Genomic DNA, 15678 nt, shown 5'->3' on the forward strand with positions numbered 1-15678 from the left:
CGGATACAGCCTTTGGCCCTTGTGAAATGTATGCAGCAAGCAGAAATTTGTTTTTGAGATCACATTCCATTATATTACATTATGGGCATTAAGCAGATGCACAACATCAACTCATCAGACTTGGAGGTAGACCGCCAGATTCAAGCTGCCACCAAAGCCTTCGGTGCTTTACAAAAGCAACTATGGTCTCGCCATGACATCAAGAGAACCAGCAAGTTGAAAGTATACAACGCCGCAGTCTTATCACCTCTGCTTTACGCCAACGAATGTATGAGGCTCTACGGTAAACACTTCAAGTATCTGACCAGGCTACAACTGCCATACCTGCATCAAATCCTCAAAATAAGATGGCAGGACAAGGTCCCCGATGTAGAAGTCCTCAGGCGAGCCAAAACAGTAAGCGTGGAAACACTTATCACAGCCTCCCAACTTCGTTGGGCTGGACACGTCTGGCACACGCTTGACACGCGACTACCCGAAGCCGTTTTCTACGGAGAACTGAGCCTAGGAAAGAGGCTGACAGAAACAAGGAGGACAGAAACTGAGGTACAAAGACGTTTGGAAGAGGAACATGAAGAATGCCCTCATTATCGATCAGTCTTTTAAAACTACCTAATTTCCTGACATGGGATCCTTGGCCTGCTTCTCCTTCTTTTGACGCATGTTTCAGGAAGCAGATGTTGCTTTATTGTTCAGTGTGAGCAATTGGGTGGAGGTTGGTGAGAAGTGGTTCTTCAGAGCACATGGTGGCTTTTGGACCACCATGTTGAAGAAGGGAAGTAGGTGTGCATCCTTCTTTCACATTGTTAAAGCTATCCATGCTGACTTTGCTCAGTAGATAGAATACGTTTTTGAGACTGGATGTCGGGATTTTCATCCCCCTGTGTAAATACTGTATGTGAGTGGGTCAAACTGTGGGCTTCAAAACAATAATCAAGAGAAAAGACATCTGTTCAAGGCAAAGTCACTGCCTCGTCACTATTTATTGAAGCACCACAGCAGCCATGACATTTTTTTTTTCTCTTTGGCCAGTTAGCTCAGTTGGTTAGAGTGTGGTGCTAATAACACCAAGGTCACAGGTTCAATCCCTGTACTGGCCAGTTCTCTCCTTTACAGGTCCTGTTGTTGTCAGGACAGGGGAAGCCTTTTTCTGTTGAGGGAAATGTTCTGCAAAACAAGAGCTTCTCTGGTTGTTTTGCAAAATGTCAATCGATTCCTTGTATCTGGATGTGCCATTGAAATACAGTAACTCAACTGATTGCAGGACGCAGGAAATTCAAATACACGCATGAGATTGCCTCAAAGAGAAGCACTAATGAATCTCGTAAAAATCAGTGCTCCTTTTTCAATTCATCTAATTGTGCTTCATTTTGAAAGTAACTTTAATTTCATAAACTCTAAAAGGTATCTTTAGTTGCTTGAATCACTCAAAACCACAGCAATTACCGAAGGATCCAGGAAGGTAGTAGCCATTGTTAGGGTATGATAGACAGATAGATGGTCTTTTTCTTTGTATTTTCTCTTCTCTTATTCACCACTAAATAATACAGTCATTAGCTAACTGCTTTTCCAGAAAGTCCATAGTGAGAATTCACCAGTTGACCACTATTTCATTCTGAGCAGACTGACTCAGGTGTTTTTCATTTAAAGTGCACAGGATCTGATCAGAACTTGAGCTCGTTCACAGCCCAACCCACACAATCCAATCTGGCAACAGAGGGTACAATGGATGGTCCATCACACCATGTGAGCAGACCAAGTGAGTTAAACATTGATGGGCAGTTATCACTCTGATTTGGTTCTAGGGGCACAGCCAATTATGCTTTCCATCCATCCATTATCTGTAACCACTTATCTTGTACAGGGTCGCAAGCAAGGTGGGGCCTATTCCAGCTGACTATGGGCGAGAGGCAGGGCACACCCTGGACAAGTCACCAGATCATCACAGGGCTAACACATAAAGACAAACAACCATTCACACCTACAGTCAATTTAGACCCACCAATTAACCTAACCTGCATGTCTTCAGGGGAAAACAGAGCACCCAGAGGAAACCCACACAGGCACAGGAAGAACATGCATACTCCACACAGAAAGGCCCCCATCAGCCACTGGGCTCAAACCCAGAACATGCTGGCTGTGAGGCGACAGCGTTAACCACTACACGACTGTGCCACCGCCAACTGTTCTAATGCTCCCCGAGCCACCATGTTGCACCCAAATCCAGACCTATAGTGCCCAATATCATTGAAGCTGTGATGGTACTGGAATAAACCTCAGATCCAAAATTGCAGAAGTGGACCATACCTATCTTGAAGAGAACTTGTTCCATGTTGATGGAAACAAAGGGTTTGGGATATGCAAGCTTGCTCAAAAGCAGCCTTCAGGTGAAATACATTATTTAAAGAGGTGCAAAGAGCAGCTTCAGAGGTTCCACTGAGAGTTGAACTCAGACCACTGGATTCAGAGTCCAGAGTGCTAACCATTACACCATGGAACCAAGACACAGCTGCAAGATTGTTTTTACCATCAAATTACTGCCATATAACTGACCTCGCTCTGGCAAAAAATTTAGCACCCACTTGGCCAAAGGTGTACACAAACCACCAATCCCGATACCCGGGAATGAATCAGGGACCTTCAGTCTTACGCTCTCCCTACTGAGCTATTTCAGCATGCCCTACAGGGTTTAACTCATGGCTTCTTCCATGCAGTCGGATACAGCCGTTGGCCCTTGTGAAATGTATGCAGCAAGCAGAAATTTGTTTTTGAGATCACATTCCATTATATTACATTATAGGCATTAAGCAGATGCACAACATCAACTCATCAGACTTGGAAGTAGACCGCCAGATTCAAGCTGCCACCAAAGCCTTCGGTGCTTTACAAAAGCAACTATGGTCTCGCCATGACATCAAGAGAACCAGCAAGTTGAAAGTATACAACGCCGCAGTCTTATCACCTCTGCTTTACGCCAACAAATGTATGAGGCTCTACGGTAAACACTTCAAGTATCTGACCAGGCTACAACTGCCATACCTGCATCAAATCCTCAAAATAAGATGGCAGGACAAGGTCCCCGATGTAGAAGTCCTCAGGCGAGCCAAAACAGTAAGCGTGGAAACACTTATCACAGCCTCCCAACTTCGTTGGGCTGGACACGTCTGGCGCACGCTTGACACGCGACTACCCGAAGCCGTTTTCTACGGAGAACTGAGCCTAGGAAAGAGGCTGACAGAAACAAGGAGGACAGAAACTGAGGTACAAAGACGTTTGGAAGAGGAACATGAAGAATGCCCTCATTATCAATCAGTCTTTTAAAACTACCTAATTTCCTGACATGGGATCCTTGGCCTGCTTCTCCTTCTTTTGACGCATGTTTCAGGAAGCAGATGTTGCTTTATTGTTCAGTGTGAGCAATTGGGTGGAGGTTGGTGAGAAGTGGTTCTTCAGAGCACATGGTGGCTTTTGGACCACCATGTTGAAGAAGGGAAGTAGGTGTGCATCCTTCTTTCACATTGTTAAAGCTATCCATGCTGACTTTGCTCAGTAGATAGAATACGTTTTTGAGACTGGATGTCGGGATTTTCATCCCCCTGTGTAAATACTGTATGTGAGTGGGTCGAACTGTGGGCTTCAAAACAATAATCAAGAGAAAAGACATCTGTTCAAGCAAAGTCACTGCCTCGTCACTATTTAGTGAAGCACCTCAGCAGCCATGACATTTTTTTTCTTTGGCCAGTTAGCTCAGTTGGTTAGAGTGTGGTGCTAATAACACCAAGGTCACAGGTTCAATCCCTGTACTGGCCAGTTCTCTCCTTTACAGCTCCTGTTGTTGTCAGGACAGGGGAAGCCTTTTTCTGTTGAGGGAAATGTTCTGCAAAACAAGAGCTTCTCTGGTTGTTTTGCAAAATGTCAATCGATTCCTTGTATCTGGATGTGCCATTGAAATACAGTAACTCAACTGATTGCAGGACGCAGGAAATTCAAATACACGCATGAGATTGCCTCAAAGAGAAGCACTAATGAATCTCGTAAAAATCAGTGCTCCTTTTTCAATTCATCTAATTGTGCTTCATTTTGAAAGTAACTTTAATTTCATAAACTCTAAAAGGTATCTTTAGTTGCTTGAATCACTCAAAACCACTCCAAAACATAGCAATTACCGAAGGATCCAGGAAGGTAGTAGCCATTGTTAGGGTATGATAGACAGATAGATGGTCTTTTTCTTTGTATTTTCTCTTCTCTTATTCACCACTAAATAATACAGTCATTAGCTAACTGCTTTTCCAGAAAGTCCATAGTGAGAATTCACCAGTTGACCACTATTTCATTCTGAGGGGACTGACTCAGGTGTTTTTCATTTAAAGTGCACAGGATCTGATCAGAACTTGAGCTCGTTCACAGCCCAACCCACACATTCCAATCTGGCAACAGAGGGTACAATGGATGGTCCATCACACCATGTGAGCAGACCAAGTGAGTTAAACATTGATGGGCAGTTATCACTCTGATTTGGTTCTAGGGGCACAGCCAATTATGATTTCCATCCATCCATCCATTATCTGTAACCACTTATCTTGTACAGGGTCGCAAGCAAGGTGGGGCCTATTCCAGCTGACTATGGGCGAGAGGCAGGGCACACCCTGGACAAGTCACCAGATCATCACAGGGCTAACACATAAAGACAAACAACTATTCACACCTACAGTCAATTTAGACCCACCAATTAACCTAACCTGCATGTCTTCAGGGGAAAACAGAGCACCCAGAGGAAACCCACACAGGCACAGGAAGAACATGCATACTCCACACAGAAAGGCCCCCATCAGCCACTGGGCTCAAACCCAGAACATGCTGGCTGTGAGGCGACAGCGTTAACCACTACACGACTGTGCCACCGCCAACTGTTCTAATGCTCCCCGAGCCACCATGTTGCACCCAAATCCAGACCTATAGTGCCCAATATCATTGAAGCTGTGATGGTACTGGAATAAACCTCAGATCCAAAATTGCAGAAGTGGACCATACCTATCTTGAAGAGAACTTGTTCCATGTTGATGGAAACAAAGGGTTTGGGATATGCAAGCTTGCTCAAAAGCAGCCTTCAGGTGAAATACATTATTTAAAGAGGTGCAAAGAGCAGCTTCAGAGGTTCCACTGAGAGTTGAACTCAGACCACTGGATTCAGAGTCCAGAGTGCTAACCATTACACCATGGAACCAAGACACAGCTGCAAGATTGTTTTTACCATCAAATTACTGCCATATAACTGACCTCGCTCTGGCAAAAAATTTAGCACCCACTTGGCCAAAGGTGTACACAAACCACCAATCCCGATACCCGGGAATGAATCAGGGACCTTCAGTCTTACGCTCTCCCTACTGAGCTATTTCAGCATGCCCTACAGGGTTTAACTCATGGCTTCTTCCATGCAGTCGGATACAGCCTTTGGCCCTTGTGAAATGTATGCAGCAAGCAGAAATTTGTTTTTGAGATCACATTCCATTATATTACATTATGGGCATTAAGCAGATGCACAACATCAACTCATCAGACTTGGAGGTAGACCGCCAGATTCAAGCTGCCACCAAAGCCTTCGGTGCTTTACAAAAGCAACTATGGTCTCGCCATGACATCAAGAGAACCAGCAAGTTGAAAGTATACAACGCCGCAGTCTTATCACCTCTGCTTTACGCCAACGAATGTATGAGGCTCTACGGTAAACACTTCAAGTATCTGACCAGGCTACAACTGCGATACCTGCATCAAATCCTCAAAATAAGATGGCAGGACAAGGTCCCCGATGTAGAAGTCCTCAGGCGAGCCAAAACAGTAAGCGTGGAAACACTTATCACAGCCTCCCAACTTCGTTGGGCTGGACACGTCTGGCGCACGCTTGACACGCGACTACCCGAAGCCGTTTTCTACGGAGAACTGAGCCTAGGAAAGAGGCTGACAGAAACAAGGAGGACAAAAACTGAGGTACAAAGACGTTTGGAAGAGGAACATGAAGAATGCCCTCATTATCGATCAGTCTTTTAAAACTACCTAATTTCCTGACATGGGATCCTTGGCCTGCTTCTCCTTCTTTTGACGCATGTTTCAGGAAGCAGATGTTGCTTTATTGTTCAGTGTGAGCAATTGGGTGGAGGTTGGTGAGAAGTGGTTCTTCAGAGCACATGGTGGCTTTTGGACCACCATGTTGAAGAAGGGAAGTAGGTGTGCATCCTTCTTTCACATTGTTAAAGCTATCCATGCTGACTTTGCTCAGTAGATAGAATACGTTTTTGAGACTGGATGTCGGGATTTTCATCCCCCTGTGTAAATACTGTATGTGAGTGGGTCGAACTGTGGGCTTCAAAACAATAATCAAGAGAAAAGACATCTGTTCAAGGCCAAGTCACTGCCTCGTCACTATTTAGTGAAGCACCTCAGCAGCCATGACATTTTTTTTCTTTGTCCAGTTAGCTCAGTTGGTTAGAGTGTGGTGCTAATAACACCAAGGTCACAGGTTCAATCCCTGTACTGTCCAGTTCTCTCCTTTACAGGTCCTGTTGTTGTCAGGACAGGGGAAGCCTTTTTCTGTTGAGGGAAATGTTCTGCAAAACAAGAGCTTCTCTGGTTGTTTTGCAAAATGTCAATCGATTCTTTGTATCTGGATGTGCCATTGAAATACAGTAACTCAACTGATTGCAGGACGCAGGAAATTCAAATACACGCATGAGATTGCCTCAAAGAGAAGCACTAATGAATCTCGTAAAAATCAGTGCTCCTTTTTCAATTCATCTAATTGTGCTTCATTTTGAAAGTAACTTTAATTTCATAAACTCTAAAAGGTATCTTTAGTTGCTTGAATCACTCAAAACCACTCCAAAACATAGCAATTACCGAAGGATCCAGGAAGGTAGTAGCCATTGTTAGGGTATGATAGACAGATAGATGGTCTTTTTCTTTGTATTTTCTCTTCTCTTATTCACCACTAAATAATACAGTCATTAGCTAACTGCTTTTCCAGAAAGTCCATAGTGAGAATTCACCAGTTGACCACTATTTCATTCTGAGCAGACTGACTCAGGTGTTTTTCATTTAAAGTGCACAGGATCTGATCAGAACTTGAGCTCGTTCACAGCCCAACCCACACAATCCAATCTGGCAACAGAGGGTACAATGGATGGTCCATCACACCATGTGAGCAGACCAAGTGAGTTAAACATTGATGGGCAGTTATCACTCTGATTTGGTTCTAGGGGCACAGCCAATTATGCTTTCCATCCATCCATCCATCCATCCATTATCTGTAACCACTTATCTTGTACAGGGTCGCAAGCAAGGTGGGGCCTATTCCAGCTGACTATGGGCGAGAGGCAGGGCACACCCTGGACAAGTCACCAGATCATCACAGGGCTAACACATAAAGACAAACAACCATTCACACCTACAGTCAATTTAGACCCACCAATTAACCTAACCTGCATGTCTTCAGGGGAAAACAGAGCACCCAGAGGAAACCCACACAGGCACAGGAAGAACATGCATACTCCACACAGAAAGGCCCCCATCAGCCACTGGGCTCAAACCCAGAACATGCTGGCTGTGAGGCGACAGCGTTAACCACTACACGACTGTGCCACCGCCAACTGTTCTAATGCTCCCCGAGCCACCATGTTGCACCCAAATCCAGACCTATAGTGCCCAATATCATTGAAGCTGTGATGGTACTGGAATAAACCTCAGATCCAAAATTGCAGAAGTGGACCATACCTATCTTGAAGAGAACTTGTTCCATGTTGATGGAAACAAAGGGTTTGGGATATGCAAGCTTGCTCAAAAGCAGCCTTCAGGTGAAATACATTATTTAAAGAGGTGCAAAGAGCAGCTTCAGAGGTTCCACTGAGAGTGGAACTCAGACCACTGGATTCAGAGTCCAGAGTGCTAACCATTACACCATGGAACCAAGACACAGCTGCAAGATTGTTTTTACCATCAAATTACTGCCATATAACTGACCTCGCTCTGGCAAAAAATTTAGCACCCACTTGGCCAAAGGTGTACACAAACCACCAATCCTGATACCCGGGAATGAATCAGGGACCTTCAGTCTTACGCTCTCCCTACTGAGCTATTTCAGCATGCCCTACAGGGTTTAACTCATGGCTTCTTCCATGCAGTCGGATACAGCCTTTGGCCCTTGTGAAATGTATGCAGCAAGCAGAAATTTGTTTTTGAGATCACATTCCATTATATTACATTATGGGCATTAAGCAGATGCACAACATCAACTCATCAGACTTGGAGGTAGACCGCCAGATTCAAGCTGCCACCAAAGCCTTCGGTGCTTTACAAAAGCAACTATGGTCTCGCCATGACATCAAGAGAACCAGCAAGTTGAAAGTATACAACGCCGCAGTCTTATCACCTCTGCTTTACGCCAACGAATGTATGAGGCTCTACGGTAAACACTTCAAGTATCTGACCAGGCTACAACTGCCATACCTGCATCAAATCCTCAAAATAAGATGGCAGGACAAGGTCCCCGATGTAGAAGTCCTCAGGCGAGCCAAAACAGTAAGCGTGGAAACACTTATCACAGCCTCCCAACTTCGTTGGGCTGGACACGTCTGGCGCACGCTTGACACGCGACTACCCGAAGCCGTTTTCTACGGAGAACTGAGCCTAGGAAGAGGCTGACAGAAACAAGGAGGACAGAAACTGAGGTACAAAGACGTTTGGAAGAGGAACATGAAGAATGCCCTCATTATCGATCAGTCTTTTAAAACTACCTAATTTCCTGACATGGGATCCTTGGCCTGCTTCTCCTTCTTTTGACGCATGTTTCAGGAAGCAGATGTTGCTTTATTGTTCAGTGTGAGCAATTGGGTGGAGGTTGGTGAGAAGTGGTTCTTCAGAGCACATGGTGGCTTTTGGACCACCATGTTGAAGAAGGGAAGTAGGTGTGCATCCTTCTTTCACATTGTTAAAGCTATCCATGCTGACTTTGCTCAGTAGATAGAATACGTTTTTGAGACTGGATGTCGGGATTTTCATCCCCCTGTGTAAATACTGTATGTGAGTGGGTCGAACTGTGGGCTTCAAAACAATAATCAAGAGAAAAGACATCTGTTCAAGGCCAAGTCACTGCCTCGTCACTATTTAGTGAAGCACCTCAGCAGCCATGACATTTTTTTTCTTTGTCCAGTTAGCTCAGTTGGTTAGAGTGTGGTGCTAATAACACCAAGGTCACAGGTTCAATCCCTGTACTGGCCAGTTCTCTCCTTTACAGGTCCTGTTGTTGTCAGGACAGGGGAAGCCTTTTTCTGTTGAGGGAAATGTTCTGCAAAACAAGAGCTTCTCTGGTTGTTTTGCAAAATGTCAATCGATTCCTTGTATCTGGATGTGCCATTGAAATACAGTAACTCAACTGATTGCAGGACGCAGGAAATTCAAATACACGCATGAGATTGCCTCAAAGAGAAGCACTAATGAATCTCGTAAAAATCAGTGCTCCTTTTTCAATTCATCTAATTGTGCTTCATTTTGAAACTAACTTTAATTTCATAAACTCTAAAAGGTATCTTTAGTTGCTTGAATCACTCAAAACCACTCCAAAACATAGCAATTACCGAAGGATCCAGGAAGGTAGTAGCCATTGTTAGGGTATGACAGACAGATAGATGGTCTTTTTCTTTGTATTTTCTCTTCTCTTATTCACCACTAAATAATACAGTCATTAGCTAACTGCTTTTCCAGAATGTCCATAGTGAGAATTCACCAGTTGACCACTATTTCATTCTGAGCAGACTGACTCAGGTGTTTTTCATTTAAAGTGCACAGGATCTGATCAGAACTTGAGCTCGTTCACAGCCCAACCCACACAATCCAATCTGGCAACAGAGGGTACAATGGATGGTCCATCACACCATGTGAGCAGACCAAGTGAGTTAAACATTGATGGGCAGTTATCACTCTGATTTGGTTCTAGGGGCACAGCCAATTATGCTTTCCATCCATCCATCCATCCATCCATTATCTGTAACCACTTATCTTGTACAGGGTCGCAAGCAAGGTGGGGCCTATTCCAGCTGACTATGGGCGAGAGGCAGGGCACACCCTGGACAAGTCACCAGATCATCACAGGGCTAACACATAAAGACAAACAACCATTCACACCTACAGTCAATTTAGACCCACCAATTAACCTAACCTGCATGTCTTCAGGGGAAAACAGAGCACCCAGAGGAAACCCACACAGGCACAGGAAGAACATGCATACTCCACACAGAAAGGCCCCCATCAGCCACTGGGCTCAAACCCAGAACATGCTGGCTGTGAGGCGACAGCGTTAACCACTACACGACTGTGCCACCGCCAACTGTTCTAATGCTCCCCGAGCCACCATGTTGCACCCAAATCCAGACCTATAGTGCCCAATATCATTGAAGCTGTGATGGTACTGGAATAAACCTCAGATCCAAAATTGCAGAAGTGGACCATACCTATCTTGAAGAGAACTTGTTCCATGTTGATGGAAACAAAGGGTTTGGGATATGCAAGCTTGCTCAAAAGCAGCCTTCAGGTGAAATACATTATTTAAAGAGGTGCAAAGAGCAGCTTCAGAGGTTCCACTGAGAGTTGAACTCAGACCACTGGATTCAGAGTCCAGAGTGCTAACCATTACACCATGGAACAGCTGCAAGATTGTTTTTACCATCAAATTACTGCCATATAACTGACCTCGCTCTGGCAAAAAATTTAGCACCCACTTGGCCAAAGGTGTACACAAACCACCAATCCCGATACCCGGGAATGAATCAGGGACCTTCAGTCTTACGCTCTCCCTACTGAGCTATTTCAGCATGCCCTACAGGGTTTAACTCATGGCTTCTTCCATGCAGTCGGATACAGCCGTTGGCCCTTGTGAAATGTATGCAGCAAGCAGAAATTTGTTTTTGAGATCACATTCCATTATATTACATTATAGGCATTAAGCAGATGCACAACATCAACTCATCAGACTTGGAGGTAGACCGCCAGATTCAAGCTGCCACCAAAGCCTTCGGTGCTTTACAAAAGCAACTATGGTCTCGCCATGACATCAAGAGAACCAGCAAGTTGAAAGTATACAACGCCGCAGTCTTATCACCTCTGCTTTACGCCAACGAATGTATGAGGCTCTACGGTAAACACTTCAAGTATCTGACCAGGCTACAACTGCCATACCTGCATCAAATCCTCAAAATAAGATGGCAGGACAAGGTCCCCGATGTAGAAGTCCTCAGGCGAGCCAAAACAGTAAGCGTGGAAACACTTATCACAGCCTCCCAACTTCGTTGGGCTGGACACGTCTGGCGCACGCTTGACACGCGACTACCCGAAGCCGTTTTCTACGGAGAACTGAGCCTAGGAAAGAGGCTGACAGAAACAAGGAGGACAGAAACTGAGGTACAAAGACGTTTGGAAGAGGAACATGAAGAATGCCCTCATTATCAATCAGTCTTTTAAAACTACCTAATTTCCTGACATGGGATCCTTGGCCTGCTTCTCCTTCTTTTGACGCATGTTTCAGGAAGCAGATGTTGCTTTATTGTTCAGTGTGAGCAATTGGGTGGAGGTTGGTGAGAAGTGGTTCTTCAGAGCACATGGTGGCTTTTGGACCACCATGTTGAAGAAGGGAAGTAGGTGTGCATCCTTCTTTCACATTGTTAAAGCTATCCATGCTGACTTTGCTCAGTAGATAGAATACGTTTTTGAGACTGGATGTCGGGATTTTCATCCCCCTGTGTAAATACTGTATGTGAGTGGGTCGAACTGTGGGCTTCAAAACAATAATCAAGAGAAAAGACATCTGTTCAAGCAAAGTCACTGCCTCGTCACTATTTAGTGAAGCACCTCAGCAGCCATGACATTTTTTTTCTTTGGCCAGTTAGCTCAGTTGGTTAGAGTGTGGTGCTAATAACACCAAGGTCACAGGTTCAATCCCTGTACTGGCCAGTTCTCTCCTTTACAGCTCCTGTTGTTGTCAGGACAGGGGAAGCCTTTTTCTGTTGAGGGAAATGTTCTGCAAAACAAGAGCTTCTCTGGTTGTTTTGCAAAATGTCAATCGATTCCTTGTATCTGGATGTGCCATTGAAATACAGTAACTCAACTGATTGCAGGACGCAGGAAATTCAAATACACGCATGAGATTGCCTCAAAGAGAAGCACTAATGAATCTCGTAAAAATCAGTGCTCCTTTTTCAATTCATCTAATTGTGCTTCATTTTGAAAGTAACTTTAATTTCATAAACTCTAAAAGGTATCTTTAGTTGCTTGAATCACTCAAAACCACTCCAAAACATAGCAATTACCGAAGGATCCAGGAAGGTAGTAGCCATTGTTAGGGTATGATAGACAGATAGATGGTCTTTTTCTTTGTATTTTCTCTTCTCTTATTCACCACTAAATAATACAGTCATTAGCTAACTGCTTTTCCAGAAAGTCCATAGTGAGAATTCACCAGTTGACCACTATTTCATTCTGAGGGGACTGACTCAGGTGTTTTTCATTTAAAGTGCACAGGATCTGATCAGAACTTGAGCTCGTTCACAGCCCAACCCACACATTCCAATCTGGCAACAGAGGGTACAATGGATGGTCCATCACACCATGTGAGCAGACCAAGTGAGTTAAACATTGATGGGCAGTTATCACTCTGATTTGGTTCTAGGGGCACAGCCAATTATGATTTCCATCCATCCATCCATTATCTGTAACCACTTATCTTGTACAGGGTCGCAAGCAAGGTGGGGCCTATTCCAGCTGACTATGGGCGAGAGGCAGGGCACACCCTGGACAAGTCACCAGATCATCACAGGGCTAACACATAAAGACAAACAACTATTCACACCTACAGTCAATTTAGACCCACCAATTAACCTAACCTGCATGTCTTCAGGGGAAAACAGAGCACCCAGAGGAAACCCACACAGGCACAGGAAGAACATGCATACTCCACACAGAAAGGCCCCCATCAGCCACTGGGCTCAAACCCAGAACATGCTGGCTGTGAGGCGACAGCGTTAACCACTACACGACTGTGCCACCGCCAACTGTTCTAATGCTCCCCGAGCCACCATGTTGCACCCAAATCCAGACCTATAGTGTCCAATATCATTGAAGCTGTGATGGTACTGGAATAAACCTCAGATCCAAAATTGCAGAAGTGGACCATACCTATCTTGAAGAGAACTTGTTCCATGTTGATGGAAACAAAGGGTTTGGGATATGCAAGCTTGCTCAAAAGCAGCCTTCAGGTGAAATACATTATTTAAAGAGGTGCAAAGAGCAGCTTCAGAGACTCCACTGAGAGTTGAACTCAGACCACTGGATTCAGAGTCCAGAGTGCTAACCATTACACCACGACACAGCTGCAAGATTGTTTTTACCATCAAATTACTGCCATATAACTGACCTCGCTCTGGCAAAAAATTTAGCACCCACTTGCCCAAAGGTGTACACAAACCACCAATCCCGATACCCGGGAATGAATCAGGGACCTTCAGTCTTACGCTCTCCCTACTGAGCTATTTCAGCATGCCCTACAGGGTTTAACTCATGGCTTCTTCCATGCAGTCGGATACAGCCTTTGGCCCTTGTGAAATGTATGCAGCAAGCAGAAATTTGTTTTTGAGATCACATTCCATTATATTACATTATGGGCATTAAGCAGATGCACAACATCAACTCATCAGACTTGGAGGTAGACCGCCAGATTCAAGCTGCCACCAAAGCCTTCGGTGCTTTACAAAAGCAACTATGGTCTCGCCATGACATCAAGAGAACCAGCAAGTTGAAAGTATACAACGCCGCAGTCTTATCACCTCTGCTTTACGCCAACGAATGTATGAGGCTCTACGGTAAACACTTCAAGTATCTGACCAGGCTACAACTGCGATACCTGCATCAAATCCTCAAAATAAGATGGCAGGACAAGGTCCCCGATGTAGAAGTCCTCAGGCGAGCCAAAACAGTAAGCGTGGAAACACTTATCACAGCCTCCCAACTTCGTTGGGCTGGACACGTCTGGCGCACGCTTGACACGCGACTACCCGAAGCCGTTTTCTACGGAGAACTGAGCCTAGGAAAGAGGCTGACAGAAACAAGGAGGACAAAAACTGAGGTACAAAGACGTTTGGAAGAGGAACATGAAGAATGCCCTCATTATCGATCAGTCTTTTAAAACTACCTAATTTCCTGACATGGGATCCTTGGCCTGCTTCTCCTTCTTTTGACGCATGTTTCAGGAAGCAGATGTTGCTTTATTGTTCAGTGTGAGCAATTGGGTGGAGGTTGGTGAGAAGTGGTTCTTCAGAGCACATGGTGGCTTTTGGACCACCATGTTGAAGAAGGGAAGTAGGTGTGCATCCTTCTTTCACATTGTTAAAGCTATCCATGCTGACTTTGCTCAGTAGATAGAATACGTTTTTGAGACTGGATGTCGGGATTTTCATCCCCCTGTGTAAATACTGTATGTGAGTGGGTCGAACTGTGGGCTTCAAAACAATAATCAAGAGAAAAGACATCTGTTCAAGGCCAAGTCACTGCCTCGTCACTATTTAGTGAAGCACCTCAGCAGCCATGACATTTTTTTTCTTTGTCCAGTTAGCTCAGTTGGTTAGAGTGTGGTGCTAATAACACCAAGGTCACAGGTTCAATCCCTGTACTGGCCAGTTCTCTCCTTTACAGGTCCTGTTGTTGTCAGGACAGGGGAAGCCTTTTTCTGTTGAGGGAAATGTTCTGCAAAACAAGAGCTTCTCTGGTTGTTTTGCAAAATGTCAATCGATTCTTTGTATCTGGATGTGCCATTGAAATACAGTAACTCAACTGATTGCAGGACGCAGGAAATTCAAATACACGCATGAGATTGCCTCAAAGAGAAGCACTAATGAATCTCGTAAAAATCAGTGCTCCTTTTTCAATTCATCTAATTGTGCTTCATTTTGAAAGTAACTTTAATTTCATAAACTCTAAAAGGTATCTTTAGTTGCTTGAATCACTCAAAACCACTCCAAAACATAGCAATTACCGAAGGATCTTGGAAGGTAGTAGCCATTGTTAGGGTATGATAGACAGATAGATGGTCTTTTTCTTTGTATTTTCTCTTCTCTTATTCACCACTAAATAATACAGTCATTAGCTAACTGCTTTTCCAGAAAGTCCATAGTGAGAATTCACCAGTTGACCACTATTTCATTCTGAGCAGACTGACTCAGGTGTTTTTCATTTAAAGTGCACAGGATCTGATCAGAACTTGAGCTCGTTCACAGCCCAACCCACACAATCCAATCTGGCAACAGAGGGTACAATGGATGGTCCATCACACCATGTGAGCAGACCAAGTGAGTTAAACATTGATGGGCAGTTATCACTCTGATTTGGTTCTAGGGGCACAGCCAATTATGCTTTCCATCCATCCATCCATCCATCCATTATCTGTAACCACTTATCTTGTACAGGGTCGCAAGCAAGGTGGGGCCTATTCCAGCTGACTATGGGCGAGAGGCAGGGCACACCCTGGACAAGTCACCAGATCATCACAGGGCTAACACATAAAGACAAACAACCATTCACACCTACAGTCAATTTAGACCCACCAATTAACCTAACCTGCATGTCTTCAGGGGAAAACAGAGCACCCAG

At 44.5% G+C, this 15678-nt stretch overlaps 10 non-coding genes across 10 annotated transcripts; 6 read left to right on the plus strand and 4 right to left on the minus strand.

The window, feature by feature from the left end:
• The first annotated feature begins 1026 nt into the window (after nt 1-1026).
• Nucleotides 1027-1100, plus strand: trnai-aau (transfer RNA isoleucine (anticodon AAU)). The gene has a single exon. It is a non-coding gene; the product is annotated as a tRNA-Ile (tRNA).
• Nucleotides 1101-2428: 1328 nt separating this feature from the next.
• On the minus strand, nt 2429-2500 carry trnaq-cug (transfer RNA glutamine (anticodon CUG)). The gene has a single exon. It is a non-coding gene; the product is annotated as a tRNA-Gln (tRNA).
• A 1236-nt stretch (nt 2501-3736) lies between these two features.
• Nucleotides 3737-3810, plus strand: trnai-aau (transfer RNA isoleucine (anticodon AAU)). Its single transcript has one exon. It is a non-coding gene; the product is annotated as a tRNA-Ile (tRNA).
• A 1342-nt stretch (nt 3811-5152) lies between these two features.
• Nucleotides 5153-5224, minus strand: trnaq-cug (transfer RNA glutamine (anticodon CUG)). The gene has a single exon. It is a non-coding gene; the product is annotated as a tRNA-Gln (tRNA).
• Nucleotides 5225-6461: 1237 nt separating this feature from the next.
• Nucleotides 6462-6535, plus strand: trnai-aau (transfer RNA isoleucine (anticodon AAU)). Its single transcript has one exon. It is a non-coding gene; the product is annotated as a tRNA-Ile (tRNA).
• Nucleotides 6536-7885: 1350 nt separating this feature from the next.
• trnaq-cug (transfer RNA glutamine (anticodon CUG)) lies at nt 7886-7957 on the minus strand. Its single transcript has one exon. It is a non-coding gene; the product is annotated as a tRNA-Gln (tRNA).
• Nucleotides 7958-9193: 1236 nt separating this feature from the next.
• On the plus strand, nt 9194-9267 carry trnai-aau (transfer RNA isoleucine (anticodon AAU)). Its single transcript has one exon. It is a non-coding gene; the product is annotated as a tRNA-Ile (tRNA).
• A 1350-nt stretch (nt 9268-10617) lies between these two features.
• Nucleotides 10618-10689, minus strand: trnaq-cug (transfer RNA glutamine (anticodon CUG)). Its single transcript has one exon. It is a non-coding gene; the product is annotated as a tRNA-Gln (tRNA).
• A 1228-nt stretch (nt 10690-11917) lies between these two features.
• On the plus strand, nt 11918-11991 carry trnai-aau (transfer RNA isoleucine (anticodon AAU)). The gene has a single exon. It is a non-coding gene; the product is annotated as a tRNA-Ile (tRNA).
• Nucleotides 11992-14634: 2643 nt separating this feature from the next.
• Nucleotides 14635-14708, plus strand: trnai-aau (transfer RNA isoleucine (anticodon AAU)). Its single transcript has one exon. It is a non-coding gene; the product is annotated as a tRNA-Ile (tRNA).
• The last annotated feature ends 970 nt before the right edge of the window (nt 14709-15678 follow it).

This window comes from Neoarius graeffei, chromosome 3 (assembly GCF_027579695.1).
Source record: "Neoarius graeffei isolate fNeoGra1 chromosome 3, fNeoGra1.pri, whole genome shotgun sequence".
In the NCBI taxonomy this organism is placed as follows: Eukaryota; Metazoa; Chordata; class Actinopteri; order Siluriformes; family Ariidae; genus Neoarius; species Neoarius graeffei.